This window comes from Alligator mississippiensis, chromosome 8, assembly GCF_030867095.1.
Source record: "Alligator mississippiensis isolate rAllMis1 chromosome 8, rAllMis1, whole genome shotgun sequence".
In the NCBI taxonomy this organism is placed as follows: Eukaryota; Metazoa; Chordata; order Crocodylia; family Alligatoridae; genus Alligator; species Alligator mississippiensis.
This window is the reverse complement of record NC_081831.1, coordinates 56,346,345-56,362,908: the sequence shown is the minus strand read 5'-3', so window position 1 is coordinate 56,362,908 and position 16,564 is coordinate 56,346,345. Positions and strand designations below refer to the sequence as shown.

At 43.1% G+C, this 16,564-nt stretch overlaps 1 protein-coding gene across 1 annotated transcript in view; it reads left to right on the top strand.

The window, feature by feature from the left end:
* Positions 1-11,003: 11,003 nt before the first annotated feature.
* Positions 11,004-16,564, top strand: part of LOC102572005 (connector enhancer of kinase suppressor of ras 2) — a 116,052-nt gene continuing 110,491 nt past the window's right edge. The window contains exon 1 of the mRNA XM_059733117.1: positions 11,004-11,033. The gene's annotated coding sequence lies outside the window, so the exon portion shown is untranslated. The remainder of the gene's footprint in view (positions 11,034-16,564) is intronic.

The window sequence follows — 16,564 nt, the reverse complement described above, 5'->3', positions numbered from 1 at the left end:
TTCAGCCACATGCAGCAGCAATACAAGCAGTGGCCGGTGCTGCTCCCGACATTGCTGGGAGCCACTGGCCAAAGCATGCACAGTCCCGCAGCTACCTTTTGCAGGCAGCTGCAGGACTCTGTGCAGTGGGGGTGGGAGTGGGAGTGGGAGTGTGCCCCCCTCCCAGAGTCCCTCAGCTGCCTGGAAAAGGCAGCTACGGGATCCTTCATATGTTGGCCAGTGGGTCCCAGAAGTGTCCACCGCTTGTATCCCTGAAGCACGAGGCACAGGGTGTTGATCTGACCTGATGCGCACCCAAGGCAAGAACTGACCCAGTCCTGCCCGAGGTGGGACATGTGGCATCAGGCTGGATCAACACCTTCACCCATGTGCAGCAGTGATTCGAGCAGTGGCAGGTGCCTCTGCCAACATTGCTGGGAGTGGTCAATCAACATATGAAGGATCCCATGACTGCCTTTTGCAGGTAGCTGCAGGACTGTGGGGGGCCCCACACTCCCACCCCTGCCACACAAAATCCAGCAGCTGCCTGCAAAAGGCAGTTGTGGGACTGTCCATGCATTGGCCGGCGCCTCCCGGCAGTGTTGGCAGTGGCATCCGCTGCCACTTGTATCACTGCTGCATGTAGCTGAAGGTACCAATCTGACCTAATGCCACATGCCATACCTCCGGCAGGATCCCTGATGGTGAGGCAACTGGTGGGACCTTGGCACAGGAGCCTGGCCAGGGCCAGCACTGGGGACCCACCTGGAGGGCAGAGGAGGTGGCCAACCTCCTGGCCATTTGGGGCCAGGGGGACACACTCCGGCAATTTAGAGCAGGTCACCATAATGTACTTATCTATCAGGCGACAGCTGCCCCGATGGTAGAGCAGGGGCACTGGAAGACATGGCAACAGTGCCACACTAAGGCCAAGGCATTGCAGTGGCAATTTACTGCCATCCATGATGCCAAGCGGTGGTCAAGAGCAGGGAACACCACAGTGCCCCAGTATGAGGAGCTGGCTCACATCCTGGGGCCAACAGCCACAGACACCCCCCACTTACTCCTTTGCTACTGGAAAAAGGGTAGTAAGAAGGGCAGCCAGTGCAGGGACCCAGCTGGAGTTCCCAGAAGCAGGACCATACTCTAGACCTGATGACCTACCATTGCCAAGTGTCAAGAGCAACAGCAGTGAGGGGCAGACAGACACTGCCAGACACAGCCAGTGCCACCACCATGCCTATGGAGAACCCCAAGCGAGAGGACCCCTTCCTCCTGCTGAACAACAGTAGCAGTGGGGAGGGGCAGCCCAGGGTGTCGCCTACATCAGTGGAGAGCACACCCTGGCAACCTTGCCACCAGTCCTCACTCCCCTCAGAGGCTGGGTCCAGCTCCACCACTCAACCCACCCACCTGTCACCAAGACCAGGTAAGTCCTACACATGTCATGGGGAATTGGGAGCTTCTTCCCCAGCCCACTCCTCTCCAAGGCCTATGTGTGCTTCATGCGTGTCCTTGCCACCTCCTTCCTTGCCTTCCTCCTCTCCTGATCACCCCCCATCAGCCATGCTGAGGCCTACTTCCCAGCAGGGCCAAAACAATCCCCCCACCTTGCCAGCACTCCCTGCTGGATGGAGCTGGCCCTGATGATGAGGGCAGGGGGGAGGAGTAGGACTCACCCCACAAGCCCATGAGACCCCAGCTTTGCAGCACTGAGGCCACTACCTGAGGACCTAGCCCTCTTGGAATGCTGATATTCCCTGATAGGGAGATGCTGTGCACCATAGCCTGAGCTGGCTGTGATGCTTGTCCCCAGGAGGATCCCTCCAGGCACATAGTGGGAGGGGATGGCCAGATCCCAGCATGGCTGTAGCCCTTGTCACGGGGATGGGCCCAAATGGGTCTGGGCATGAACACATGGGCATGGACTGCCTGCATGGACATGTGCCCAAGAGTGAAGCTAATCCTTGGGGACCCTCACAAGGCTGTTCTTGACCCATGCCATGTTGCTGTATCTAACGATGTATCTAAAGTCTGGATGTAGTGATGCTGCTGTGCAGCTACTACCTGCTGGCAGCTGGCCCAGAGGTTCAAGTGGCTCTGCTACAGGGCCCATACCAGAGCCCAGGCAGCCATGTGGTCTCTGTCTGCTTCTGGTAGATGTGCAGCCAAGGGGCCAGAGGTGCAAGGAGGCAGATTCTGTTGCAGATGGCAGCAGGTCACAGCCAGGCAGCAATCCTCGCTGCCAGACTGCTGCAGTGGGTAGAAGGTTCAAAGGCCACTGTAAGTCAAGGCAGCTTTGGCTGTCCAGCTGGCTTAGGGGGCTGGTGTCTCCAGATGCCAAGTGACCAGGCCTCAGAAGCTCCTGAGGGTAAGTAGCCCTGAGCTGCCTGCCAGGGCAGCTTTTTATACTGCTGGGACCAGCACAGGTGCTGGCGCCAGGCTCTAGCTCCCCCTGGCTGCAGATCTGGGAGGAGCCAGGCATGTTTATTTTGCTCCAAGTGGCACAATTTGCTCCACACTAAAGTGCATGTCTGAGCACCTGTGCTGAGGCAAAAAGCCCTGGCTCAAATTTGCACTGCTTCTATTTGAGCTGCTGCAAGTGCACGTGCTTGCATGTGTGGACATGCCCCATGTGTATACTGAGACATCTAAATAAGTGTTTCTTTTTCCCAAAGATGGTAGTCATCTACCGGTATCACTGAATTAACTTAGTCATTCTGAAAATCTTTCTTTTTGTCTAGGGCTAAGTAAAAACATTCAAAAAGCCCACAGTGTAAACGCTCTACTTTGAGTAAAGTATCATGCTTTACTCAAAGTGCTATAAATTAGCAGGAGAAAAGCAAACAAATATTCACTGCTTGTTGGGGGAGGGTCTCACAGCTTGTCCACAGTAGCCACTGGGGGCATTTCCGCACACCTCCCAGAAGGCTACCAGAGTGGACCCCATATCCGCACTAGCTGGGTGGGAACAGAGCCTCCCACTGCAAGGCCCCCACCCCACAACTTGCTGGTGGGCCAGGTCCACATGCAGGGAGGGGCTCCCTCCCTACCCCCAGCCTCTTGACAACTGCAGCCAGCAGCTGCCGCACGGTGCTGCAGCTCCAAGAGCCGCTCTAATTATAACACTGCTGCTTCTCATCTATCAGTGTCACCACAGTTAAAAATGATGGTGGGAGCACCTGAACTAAATCTTGTTTGATGAGCTTTAGTTCAAGTGCCCCCACTGCCATTTTGAAGCATGGAGACACTGATACATGAAATGCAGGAGGCTTCTGGAGCACAGTAATTGCCATGCTCCAGCAAACTTGATTATTTGAGTCTGTTCCAGTGCCCTGTAATTAGAGGGCATTGGAGGAGCCTCCATGCTCATGTACAGGCATCCCTAATGTTTCATATTTATGGCATAAGAAACTTACCCAAACTTACTTGCATCTGTTGCAGAACAAAAAATAAGAATTTAGCCCTCCTTAATTCCCAGCCTTGTAATCATTAAGAAAACAATCTGTCTGGGTAAGATGTTTACCATTTCAAAATAAGTACTTTTTATTAGTCCGATAACCTTTGTGCATTATGTGAAACTTCACTTGTTAATTTAGAAACCCAAAAATGACTTTTGTATAGACTGCCAAGTGAATCCGATTTTATAAAGTGCAGTGGTACTGCTTTCTTTGCTTTTAAAATAGCACTGTACCATGTATAGGTGTATTCAGTCCACATTTTGCTCTTGAAGGAGGCTGAGATTTGCTACTGTCTTCTGAAAAGTATTATAGACATGACAAGAGGAATAATTAAGAAAAATGGTGTATGAGTAGAGCCACTGCAAGAAATACGTTATTGTAAATATCTCCCAATAGCAATCTTTCAAGACTTAGTACAGTAAACAGTGAGGAAAGAAGATCAATGAGCCTGGTTGGTACCCAACTCTAATAGATATAGCATACAAATTCTTATGTGTTACATGAGCATAGTATCAAATCAACATGTTTCTACACTGTAACAGCTTGCAGTACAGGCCTGGGATATTTAAACCCAACCTGAAACTCATCAGAATAGATGTCCTTTTCTTAAAACAAAAAGGTATACTTGTGTTGTAATTGAGGTTTGTGTTCCAGTATTCTATCACCTGGACCTGTGTAATAGTGAATTCATAATGTTATAGTAACAAATTCCTAGTTCAGACTCAAGAATCATCTTTGATTTGTATGATTTTCATTATCTTTTGATTCAGTGTTACTTAATATCATTCCTGGCAGAAGGATAAGCTTGAATGTATTTATTTATTCCTATTTATTGGATTACAGACAAATTAATAAAGAAAGTTCTTTGCCCTGAAAAGCTTATGACTCCAGTTTATACATGGCATACCAAAGAGTAGTAAACAAACTAAGAAGAATTATGTGAATGGAGTAAAGGATTGTGGTTACATGATTTTTGCTACTTGAATATTTTAGAGTTTTATTAGTGTCAATATTCTAGTTTTCCTGTTTATGTATTAATATAGTATGTTTATAGCTTGAGGTTGCAAAGGAGGGCTGAAGCTGTTGAGAGGATATTAGCTTAGGAACACTAAGGCCCCCTCTACGTGTTACACTTATACAATTAATTGAGACCATCTACATGTGCAAAGTATCTATCATACCAGCTGAGATCCCCTCGCCCTGGCATTACATAGACCACCCCACCCCGAGCTGGGAGTGCCTTCATCTGAGGGTGCTCCCAGCCACTGGAGCTTGCTTCTTGCTACTGCAGGGGAGCCTGATATTGGGCTCCCCCTGCACCGGCAAAAAGACCTGATGGGATCTAATGCACAGTTCCACAATCACACCTTCTGCCATGCATGTTTGACATTACAGGAGGCACAATTGTGTGGATCACACATTAGATCCCGTCATCCCTTTACCTGCATGAGTAGCAGGGTGCCCTGAGTAAAAGAAGTGAATCATGAGGACTTAAGCACAATTTGGCATATAGATCCTCGAAAGTAAATGCTTTACATATAAATTGCAAACTGATTATTAGATTATTATTAGAAGTCACGTGTTTCATCAGAAACATGGGAGTATTTAATGTCATAAATAATGATGAGGATGCAGATGACAGTTATCCACTCTGAGGAGCACTTTGATGAATAAGCCTCATCAAATTCTGTGAGATTGCTCATATGAGGAAGTGCTTGTCAAGTTCAGTAAAGTTTGCAGAATTTTGCCTCTAATTTATTAAATACAATTTAAGGCACTTATAAAACACAATAACAATGAAGCATGTTGAGAATTTTTCAACATTTCTAGTATGTGCTGGCTTTACTACTATTACCATTGTAGAATGATTAAATCAGAAATGACTACATTTAGTTTATTTTATTCATTCTGTTGAATATACCATATAAATGATTTAACCATCTTTGACAAGGAAATGCACACTTGATAGCTTGAAAATGCAGGCCATGTTACACAGCAATCTTTTGGTAATATGAATAGTAAAAATAATATAGATGTATTTAATATATGTTCAACCACTAATAGTTGAAATTATTTCTTTATGATTAAATAAATTAATTTGACAAATAGGCATATTTGCCTTTGAGATGTCCTTGTTAGCCGTATTCTACCTATGCAGCAAGTTCTGTTTCTGAGTCTTGGATAAATTATTTTCAGGCATGAAAACTCAGAAAAAACACATGTAAATCATAATCAGAGTAACTTACTGTTAATTTTTTTCAGTTAAAAATAGAATTACAGTAAAAGCATTTGGTAAGAGATATAGCACAAAAGCATGAGTATGTATATCCTATAGTTTACCTCTTCTACATGTCAAACAGTACCTTGAGAAATCAAGTTTTAAATGACAAACACAATTACCAAGGGTGTGTGTGTGTAAATCTGTTCTGCTTGTGTTATACTAATACTATTCCACGTGACGTAGTTGTGAGATATGAATCAGGTTTTGCTATATATAAATTACAATGTAATTCGATACTTACTTTATGAACCATAAATTATATTATAACAGCACATCAACCTTGATAAGTCCAGCTCATATTGTTAGGTACTTGCGAAGCTATAAAAATATCTACAAGTGGGTATGGGTTCAAAATTGTTATTAAAAGTCTAATTTGTTCATTGGTTCTGTTGGCTACAAATGTCCAACTCGGGATCCTTAAAATTCTGGTTTATTAGGCGGATTGAAACACTGTAATGGAGTCAAATCATAAACCTTGGGGCTGGTCCCCACACACACATACGCACACAGTAGCGAGTTCCAAGAATTGGGTATACCTATCCCACAGACACTGGAGTCTGCCGTTGATGGCCAGTTGAGGCTTCTTCCAGCCTGGTGTTATCCTCCAGAAGGGAGTCGCTGCCTGGTCCTTCTGGCTGGACAGGTTGGGTGCTGGTCAAGTTGGAGATCAAGAGGGCGCCCCTGAGGGTCACTTTTCACTGCTTTTTATCTGTCCTTGGCAGACTTTGGTAACTCCCCAGTTTTCAGGTTTGCCCAGTCCAGGGGTTGTTGACCCTCGTGGGACTTCCCCCTCGGTGGTTACTAGATGGCATCTGTCAGCCCCAGGGGTCATCCGCATGTACGTGCAGGTTTGGGAGTCCATTGATGAATTTTGAATAGGGCCCTGGGAGCGATCGATCTGGAGATATTCAGCCCAAAAGTTGGTCCCCGGCGTTGATTAACTCAGACCAGGGCCTCTAGCCCTTGAACAGTGAAGTTTAGAGAATTCCTGGTTGCTACATTGTCTCCTATTGATTTCTTCCGTTGGTTGATCTGCAGTTTCCCTAGGCGTTAGTCGCCGCCTGCTACTGTATTACGCATTCAATCACTGATTCACTCGCTCTTTCAGGGGCCCACCTGATACAGGGAAGCGGCGGTTTGATTCCTGCCCTTGTTAACATTGTTACAATGTATAACTTACTTCTGAAACTAAACACATTTAGTTAAAAGGTGAGGAGTATAAAATATAAGCTACAAGAGTAATGCCATGGCACACAAATAGATAAAAATACCAAAATACAAGGGGAGATATAAAATACACACATACAAACTTTAAAACACAATTCCTTATCTTATACTGAAAGAAAGAGGAAGGAAGAAAAGGTAGAAGAAGAGAAACATATCCAAAGAGAGGAGATGCAGGCAAGAGGAAAAGGGGGCTTTCTGCTACAGTTCCACTGATCTAGTGAAAGGCAGAACTGGCTTTACAACTGTCTTTGCACCTTTGTGCTGCACAAGAAGGGAGTTGCAGAAGAGAGCTCTGCTCACGGAGGCACTAGTCTAGATTGTGTGCTGAAGCTAAACAGTGCTTAGCATAGCTCAAGGAGTCAGGCCCAAGTTGCCTATAGGGCCATTTTGTAGCCCCTGGATTTCAGAACCTATCAAGGACTAGTCTGGTTCCAATATAAGTTAGAACAATCTGAAGTCAAGTTTAACTAATGTCTAACTATCTGTGGCCCATAGGTGCTGAGTCCGTGGGGGCCTGAGGGCCCTGGCCCCACTTAGGAAAAGGGTAGGGTGACCACCCATCCCTAAGTTGGCAGGACAGTCCCAAAATGGGAACATCAGGTCCTTGTCCCAGACTGTATAACCCCAGGACAACATTTGTCCTGGATTCCCAGCATTGTGTAGGGATCCAGGTTTTCCATTCACCTTGGAAACCACAGGAAATGGCAGATTTTCCCTTGCAGGCTTTCAGAGTTCCAGCCTGCAAGAAGCTGCAGGGAGTTGGGCGCAAGGGGTGCCATGTGCAAGTGTGTGCACATACATGTGCACGTGGCCAGGAATACAGCTCCCAGTAGTGATGAAGAACAGCTCCCCCAGCTGCCTGCAGGTAAATCTGTGGGTGGGGGGAGATTGAGGCCCCCACAGTGAGAGAAGGATTGGGGCAGGGGCTGGGCATGGGGTTGCTGCCCAGCGAGGGCAGTGCATGAGGCCCAGGGTTGGGGCAAGGGGGTGAGAGGGTTGCTCTTTGCTGCTGCATGTGCTCCTGGGGAAGAGTATGGGGGACATGTACCACCCAGATTTATACTTGGGGAAGAGGCAGATGCAGGCTGACCACTGCAGCCTTGGGGCTCCCTGCCCTGCTGCCTTCCTTCTGAGAGTCCTGTCAGCTGCATCACCATGGCAAGGCAGCAGCAGGGGTGGCAGTGTAGAGTTGTGCCCCCTATTGCTGCTGAGCAGGCCGGGGGTACCTCACCATGGTAGCATGGCTTGCTCAGGGCTCCCAGGGGGAGGGCAACAAGGTGGGGAGCCTTGAGTCCACAGTAGGCAGCCTGCATCTGCCCCTGCCCCTCCCCCCCCGCCCCTCAGGCTCCACTAAGCTCTGCTCTAGCCATGCCACTGGCAGGGGAGGGGAAGGCCATCATCTTAGGCCCCACAGCAAAAATAAAAGTCAGCACTTATGTGTGACAGAGAACCATTAGTACCTGTCACTAAGGGCTGGAGCAGGGAGCTGCCAGGTGGCTGACTGCGGTGGCCATTTTTCAAACTTTGGCCAGCAGCCTGGGTTGAGCAGCCAAGGAGGCAGCATAGGGCTGAGCTGCTCCTGGAACACCTTGGAGGTAAAGGTGGGAGCTACAGGGGATGGTTTGGAGGCTCCTGGTCCTGGGTATGACTTGAAACTGCATCCTGCCAGGGAAGGATGGCCTGGTGGGGCTCCTAGTGGTATGGAAGCCTGCAGGAAATGCCAAGCCAATTACCACTGTGATGAAAGGCAGGTAGGGTTGCCTTAAAACCTCAGCCCCCACTTTATAGTGCAGGATATACAAACTATGGGACCAGGCATGCTGAGGACAAGGCACCTGAGCCCCTGGGGGTGTAAGATCCCCAAGACCTGGAGAAGGGGCACAGAGTTAGCCCTGGAGAAGAGTCAGTGTGGAGCCCTAGAGAGGGGGCAGCATGGAGCCCAGGTGGAGCACAAAGGTAACCCCAACGAGGGGTGGAGAGTGGCCCCAAGAGAGGGCAGAAAGAGCCGACCGCCCAGAAAGGGGCCAGTGGTTAGATTTGGCCTAGGGTTAGGCATGGACCATCACTCACAAGTCGGGTTGCAAGAGGAACCCAGAGGGCTGCAGAGTTGATCGCTCAGAGTGAGTGTGAGTAAGACTGATGGCCTGAAGGCCACTCTTGGGGAGCAGGGCAGAGTGGAAGAGGGACAGAAGAGGGGTGGAATGAAAGAGGCCCAGTGACAGGGGGTAGAGTGAGTGAGGCCTGGTGAGAGGGGGCAGTATGATTGAGTGAGTGGAAGAGGCCCAACATGAGGCAGAGTTTGGCCCAGCTTCTGGCCAGAGCATTTATAATCATGGATGCTATCTGCAAGAGTAGGGAAGGTTTGGAGCTGCAGATATCACCCTAAACACCAGAGATTCAAAATAGGCAGCCTCCCATCTAAGTACTATCTTTATTATTTACCAACAAGCTATGGCAGGAAAGTTAGTCAGGTGGCATGTCCATAGACAGGAGGCAGGCTGGTGCTAGCACCAGGCCTAGAAGTTTACCCTGTCACATTATGCCATGGCCCAAAGAGGCTATTCCACTGAGAATTACTGCAGGGCAAAAGTGTAGAGGCACTGGGGCTATCTCCTAGTCAGAGGAGAGACCTAGCACAAAGACATTGCATCATTGGTGAAACCCCAAGGAGATTCTCTTTTACACAGAACTTAAACTGGCTGTCCAGGCTCATTAATCAGAATCTGGCCCATAATGCCTGTAGAAGTCTAAGGAGACAAAACTGAACAGATGTGCATCCTAGTTATACTTGTATAAATTGGGGTAACTGTCAATTCACTGAATTTATTGCAGATTTACACTTTAATAATAGATCTGAGAGTCTGATCCAACATGTACAAAGGTTCTTGGTAAAAAAAAATAAAAGAGGATTTGGCCAATTACAAATTTACAAAAAAATTATTTGAAGCTTTACATAATTTCAATACAGAAACAAATTCTTCTGCACATAGCGTTGGTGTTTTTGTATGCATGAACCCTTCAACTTTTTATTGATATTTTGAATAACATTTTTGCATGTAAATCCCTTAAATGTGTCATTTAAAAATTGTCCTGGAAATGTAGACTCATAGCTTAGATGGTTAAAGAGAACCAGCAGACTTCCTGTTTGTACACTTGAAATACATAGCTAGCGTTATGACTAATCTAAAATCTCTCGTTTATGAACCTGAATGTGCTCGGTATTTTTATGCTAAAGCTATAATATATTGATGTTAAGCTTTATACACATTTTGCTATAAAGAAAATCCAAATTAAAAAAAAATGAAGAAGTGTCTAGCATTTCATGGTATTTGCGATTGTTATTGACCAAATCAGAAACATTTCAGAGTGCTTTAGAAAATTACATTTTTTTTCTGTTTAGAAATATACAAATGGGATGCACATGTTTGTGGTTTTAAACGGATTGGTAGACTTCATAAAATACATATCTTACTGCTTTATCAGTTAATGAGAAAACTGTGCATCCCTCAGAGAAATTTGATTTAAATTCATCATTAAAACTGTCTACAAATTTTCTTTTTTATCTATGGATTTCCTGTTTCTGCCAAAACAGCATTTATCAATATCTCCCATTTATGATATTAGTGCAGCAAAGGTAGATCAACTGAGAGTTTCCTTCTTTTCCTTAGAATCCTTTCCATAAAATGTAATTTGAAATGCAAATATTCTGGTGTATTCCTGTTATATGGTATTTGCCATATTTTAAAGGAAATATAATTATTTAGCTTTTAAGTACTATTACGTATTCTAAAAGTCTTTGATTATAATATCAGCAGCAGTTGGTGTTCATTTTATAAATGTGGATTTTTAAAACCATTGCATTTGTTATGAAATTGTTTCCAGTTAAAGTTAAATATATTTTCAGTTTCCTTTCCCATGCAGTTACTGAGTGATTATTGTGGTTTATTTCTATGATCTCATTTTCCTGCAGATAGCATCGTCTTGAACACACCAAGGAAGTTGGGTTTTTTTTAACTGAGTGCTAAATATTACTTTCTGTTTTTTCTACAGAGAGCAGGGGAGACAATCAGTGGAGATTCTGAAAGGTAATTATTTTGTCACCTTGTACTTGGAAGTATATATACCTACTGAATTCCATATTAGTTATGTTTTTAAGAAATTCATATGTACTTTTCCCCTTTCTATGTTTTCTTGTGGGGTGGGAGGTAAGGTGCAAGTAATTTGCAGCCTTTATTGAGAAAAGCTTTGATATCAGTGATTATATTGCATAACTTCTTCACTTGCTGATTACAGCAAGTATGAAGATAATTTTTTGATTTGTAAAAGTTTTCTTGATTTTTTTTTCCTGTGATTAAAATGGTTTTAGATATCAATTAAATAAATTTAAACTTTAATAAAAAGTTAACAGAGCAAACATCTTTCGCTTTCTCTCTTCCTTAGTAGGCATTAATATTTCCAAAGCAGTTTGAAGATGAAACAGGCCATGTAAATATTGAGTATTACTATTTTTGGAAATCAACTGCAGGCAGTAGTCCCTCTGTGATTATTTTTGTTCTGTCAACATTTAAAAAATGTTAATCCTAGCTGTATAAAAAATGTTAAGTACTATTTATCTTTTTGGCATGCCTTTAATAAATATCAGGGAGGAGCAATCCCTGTTCAGTTAATTCTTTAGGGTTTGTATATAGTCAAACAGGACCAAGAAACATAAATACTAGTGATACTATTTTTATTCATTTATAATAAGCTTGTTAAGTACACACAAAATACATTACAAAGTACATCCAAAACAATTCATTTAAAGAGCATTTAGTTTGTGAAGCCAAACATTCAAATATTATGAAGTGCTAGAATTGAGGTTACTTGTGTGAATTTGCTTGGGATCCCCAAATGTTTATGATAGAGCCTTTACATATTTGTCTGTAATTGTGTGTGTCCAAGATGAAATGTTTGGGCCCCAGTTTTTCAGAATAGAAAGCATTTTTATAACAGTGGCTGTGCTCGATTCCGGTTAACTTCAGTGTCTACTACGGATACGTAGCTGCAAGTCTGTCTTCAACTATCTCACCATAAGCAGCCATAAATTAAGAACATTTACTTATTCTACAAATGTGAACTTTTTTTATTTAAAAGTTTATCTGAAGTGGTTAAGCTTTAAAACACATTAGAACCCTGTAACAAAGGCAGAGATAAAACCCAGTTCTTTAGGGTGATATTCAGCCTCCTTAAATAGGAGGCATTTTTTTCTCTGTTGAAATCCACTACCTCATGAATTACATAATTTCCAGCTTCTCAAACAAATTGAGCAGACTACAGTCTCACTCACTAGATAATCTTAATTCATTCCTAGAGAACTATCCATTGTGTGTACTGAATGATGCAAGGGTCATTAATTAAGACTGCATCATAATGTAAATGCACCCTGAAGGGCTAAATTAATGTTTCATAGCCGACATTAATTCAGGGATTTCTTAACTTTTCTGTGTTTAACTTTGCCACTTTAGCGTTCCCTTTTTAACACTAATGTAAAATTCCTAAAATTTCAGTGTAAAAACTCACCCCTGGAAAAAGGTTGCTCCTAACTTTGTTCAGCAGCACAGTTTGTACCTAACTTTTGATTTACAGCACATCCCACCATCACCTGAGCTGAGAAAGTAATTAGTGATAGTAGCAAGCAGTTGTCCTCTGGCTGTCACCTGTGTGCGTCAGCACCATGGAAAAGGAGACGTGTTTTGCCAGTGGGGTCCACAGCTGTTTGCGTCATTTTTGATTCTACCCCAGGTTTTGGAGAAGTGGTCTACAGTTATGCTGTCGCCTGTCCCCTCTACTATTATAATCTCCATCCTGACATTAGCCTTCTCCCTCCACTCCTGTCTTTCCCCTGCTCCTTGCCAGGACATGCACATACATGTAACATTGATCTTTTCACCCTCTGCTCTTATCGGTGCTGCCCCACTCCTTTCTTCCCTTGTTCCCCTGTGCCTGCCACCTGTGATCCCAGCCATGGCCTACCTACCTATGAGCTTTTGCTCCACTTTCCCTTTGGTTCTCCCCGACTCCTAGTATAACTTTGCTCGGATCCCTCTCCTGCACCCTTCACCCTTCATACCTATGTATCCCCATTCTGCTCCTATCCTTACAACTTCCTCCTCAGTTACTGTACCGCTTTGTTTCCTCACAGCTTCTGGAACCTGCATTGTTTGTCCTTCTGTCCTCACCACCATTTTTCATCCATCCCTCTGCACTTCTGCTGCTTCCTCCCCCATTCTTCCTTCTGCCTGGATGCTGGCAAGAGAAACACTGAGAGCCAAAAGAGAGGCTCCTTTCTCTCAGTTCCTGTTTCTAGCACCATAGTAGCCTGAATGAACTGTTGCAGGAAAAGTTTTGTTCAGTCCCAAAATGAAGCATTCCTAGTCATTCTGTGAGGATAGCACATGCATAATCTGACAGAGAGATCTAGAAGTAGCAAGGGGATGAAGGATGCTCAGGGAATATGACATCTTTAAAACAATGATCTGCCAAACACTAGCAAGTATCTTTTAAGCATGTTAGCAGAGAGAGGTCATTAGCCATGTTAGTGTGAACCCAGGCAGAAGGCAAGGTAGATTTTTGCACCTTTAAAAACTAACTAAATCAAAGATGTATAGTATAAGCTTTACAAAAGCTAGGCTAGGAGTGGGGTAGCATGTATAGGATCATATACAAACCCATTTATGAAAGCTCATGCTATACATCTCTGATTAAGTTAATCTGTGAAGGTGTAAATATGCTGTTTCCCCCCTACTTTCATATTTTAACTGGCTGAACAATTTTAACCGCATCATTTTAAAAAAATTGGGCTGGAACAAACAGTCATTAGAAGCTACTCTGCTCGGTTAGCCAAATCACTTAGTATAATAGGCTAAAGGAACAGTTATAGTACAGCATAAAGCAGTAACCTTGCTTATCTTTGATGTGTTCTCATAAAAAACCGTGCTTTCTGTTCGGTGACTATCAATAGCTACTGATTGGTGTTCATCTAAAAATAGTTTTAATCACAACCTCAGTACATACTGCATAGTTAATGAAGAATTATGGCATTATTGTAGTCATGGATGGATCTAGGATTTTCAGAGTGGGGTGCAGACAGTGCAGCACATCATCACGGAAAACACAAAACATTTTTCTCCAGTTAAAGAGAAACTAGAAACTTTACTAATATGGTAGAGGGCTAGCGCTATAGTTTTCAGTTTAAGATTAAAGCAAAAACAAATATAATTATTGTAAGGTACACTCATTTGCTAGGTTACATATAGTTAAAAAAAAAAAACCCAAAAACAAACCAGGTAAAAAAACACTCAAAATAGTCATAAGATATTATGTCCTTAGTCCGGAAGTGATTGCAGTTAAAGGTATGTTTCTTATTGAGATTCATAAAACAAAATCTAGCCTTCTCAAGTGCCTTGATAGTGCCTCCAATACCTTACTGTCAGTCATTTCTACACCTGAGTTAAAATAACCACACCTGACTTAGGTTTTTTGGCTGCAGGGCTGTGAAATAGAAGAGAAACATTAGCAGAAATGGCCAACAGACAACAAAATTACAGATAGTTTGAATAGTGGAAAATCAGGACCATTAAAAGGATAGATTAAAAGGATTCCACACCTGTGGAATGAAGAGAGATTAGCTTGAATCAAGAAAACAGAAATACTGTGCCCTTCCCAGAACTTGATTTTAAAATGTGGTTGCAGTAACTGTACTGCTGTACTTCCTCCCTCCTCCCTCCCACTTTGCCCTCACCCCATCTTTCCCTGATTGCAATTAATAACCAAGGAGAAATGAGGAAACAGATATTTTGTAAAATTCTTTCTTTACCTGGACAATATTTTCTCATTTTTGCATGTAAGTTTGTGTAACAGTAGTGCATGGTGCACCCTTGGGTGCACCCTTGGGCTAGCTTTAAGCTATCTAGCTTATGTACCAGCAGCTGTCTGATTGTCACAGTATGGGATGATGCAAAAGGTGAAAAATGTACCAAGAAGCCAGAAAAATACTTGGATGATTAGCTTACGCAGAGCTCTGAGCTCTGATATCTGGACTGCTACCAGTGCTTGAATTAAAGCTAGCTCAGATATGTCTACACTACATTGCATTCATGTTCTGAAGTATAACTATATCTCAAGAAACATAAAAAGTACCATTGCCATTTAATTTTTTTCTCTGAAAAAGAAGTAACAAAAATCTATATAAGATACAGCACCTTTCCTTATATTAATTTGTACAATGTAATTTTAAATCAGTGGAGTTAAACCTATGATGAATTTGGTTCCTTTTCTCTATACTTTAATGGGCTTTACTTAATCACTTTTAAGTTAGTGCTTCAGTCAAAGAAGCAATGGTGATTAATACCAAAAATCACCATATGATGCCCTGAGCAATATGTTAGTATCTGTGCTCAATGTCAAAAGTTCAAGATCTAAAGCATATGCTGAAATTGAAGGTTTTAAGGAGTTTTGAATTATTAAAGGTAATGCTTTGATTGCTGGCATAACCTAATGTAAAAAGTGTCATTTATCTTATAATTAGATCCCTGGTAAATATTATATCCACATACAGTAAGGTTTCCCAAGGAAGTCAATAAAAAATGCTTACAAATTTGTATCTATCTTCCTCATTAATTTAACATAAGGGCCGTAGATGCAGCTAGACTGGACCTGGCACTTCTCAAAGGCAAGGCACAAAAAGTAAAGATAGAACTAAGGCTATGCGTGAAAAACTGAGGCAGTTCAGCAGCAATTAGGGATTAGAACAGACTTTGAGACGCACCAAAACAGGTGTTTTGGCAACCAGGGCTCACTGGGGCTCAGGGACAATACAGCCACTCCCTGCAGTGACTAGATGCATCTTGAAGATTCTGTTGCACAAGGGGAATTCTTAAGTAGCCAGGTAAGGCAGCTGTAAGGTTAGATTTTGACCCTTCCTAAAAAAAGTACGAACTTAGCAAACAAGAGGACATTGTGCAGAGTTCTATGCAGTCCTGCTGTTTTCAATGCAGATTAATTTTTCCATGTCTTACTTAAGTAGATGCTTTGGTTTTCTTTGTTACAGTTTGTTTCCTGTCACATGGTTTTCTCTTTTGTACCAAGTTAAGGAGAAATATTGTTATTTAATTTTTTTTACAGGTGGTATAGGGGAATCCTAAAATTGTACCATTGTAATATCACAGTTCAGATTGCACCATTGTACCTCCAAATATGAAGATTAATGCCTCTCCTTTGTTGGTTTTCACTCTTTAAACTGTTGGCTACCAGATATAAAATTTGAGATCAAAAAGCAACTTTTTATTTCGAAGTTGTGGAAGCCATTGATAGAACTCATCATAACTGAAAAAAAGATTTTAACAGACACTTGTATACCAACACTGGGCACACATGCAAATCTGCAGAAGGTTCTGTCTTGGCTGATGAAAGCCAGTCAGTCTACTATTGGAGGACATTGTAAGAGCTTGTGCTTGGAAGAACAAATTGCCAGCAACTCTCAAAAGAGCAATTATTAGATCTCTTTCCAAAAAACTATTCCATGACACATGCTTTTGATTAGTGCTGGATTTTCTTTTTGAGCACAATTGAAGAGTAA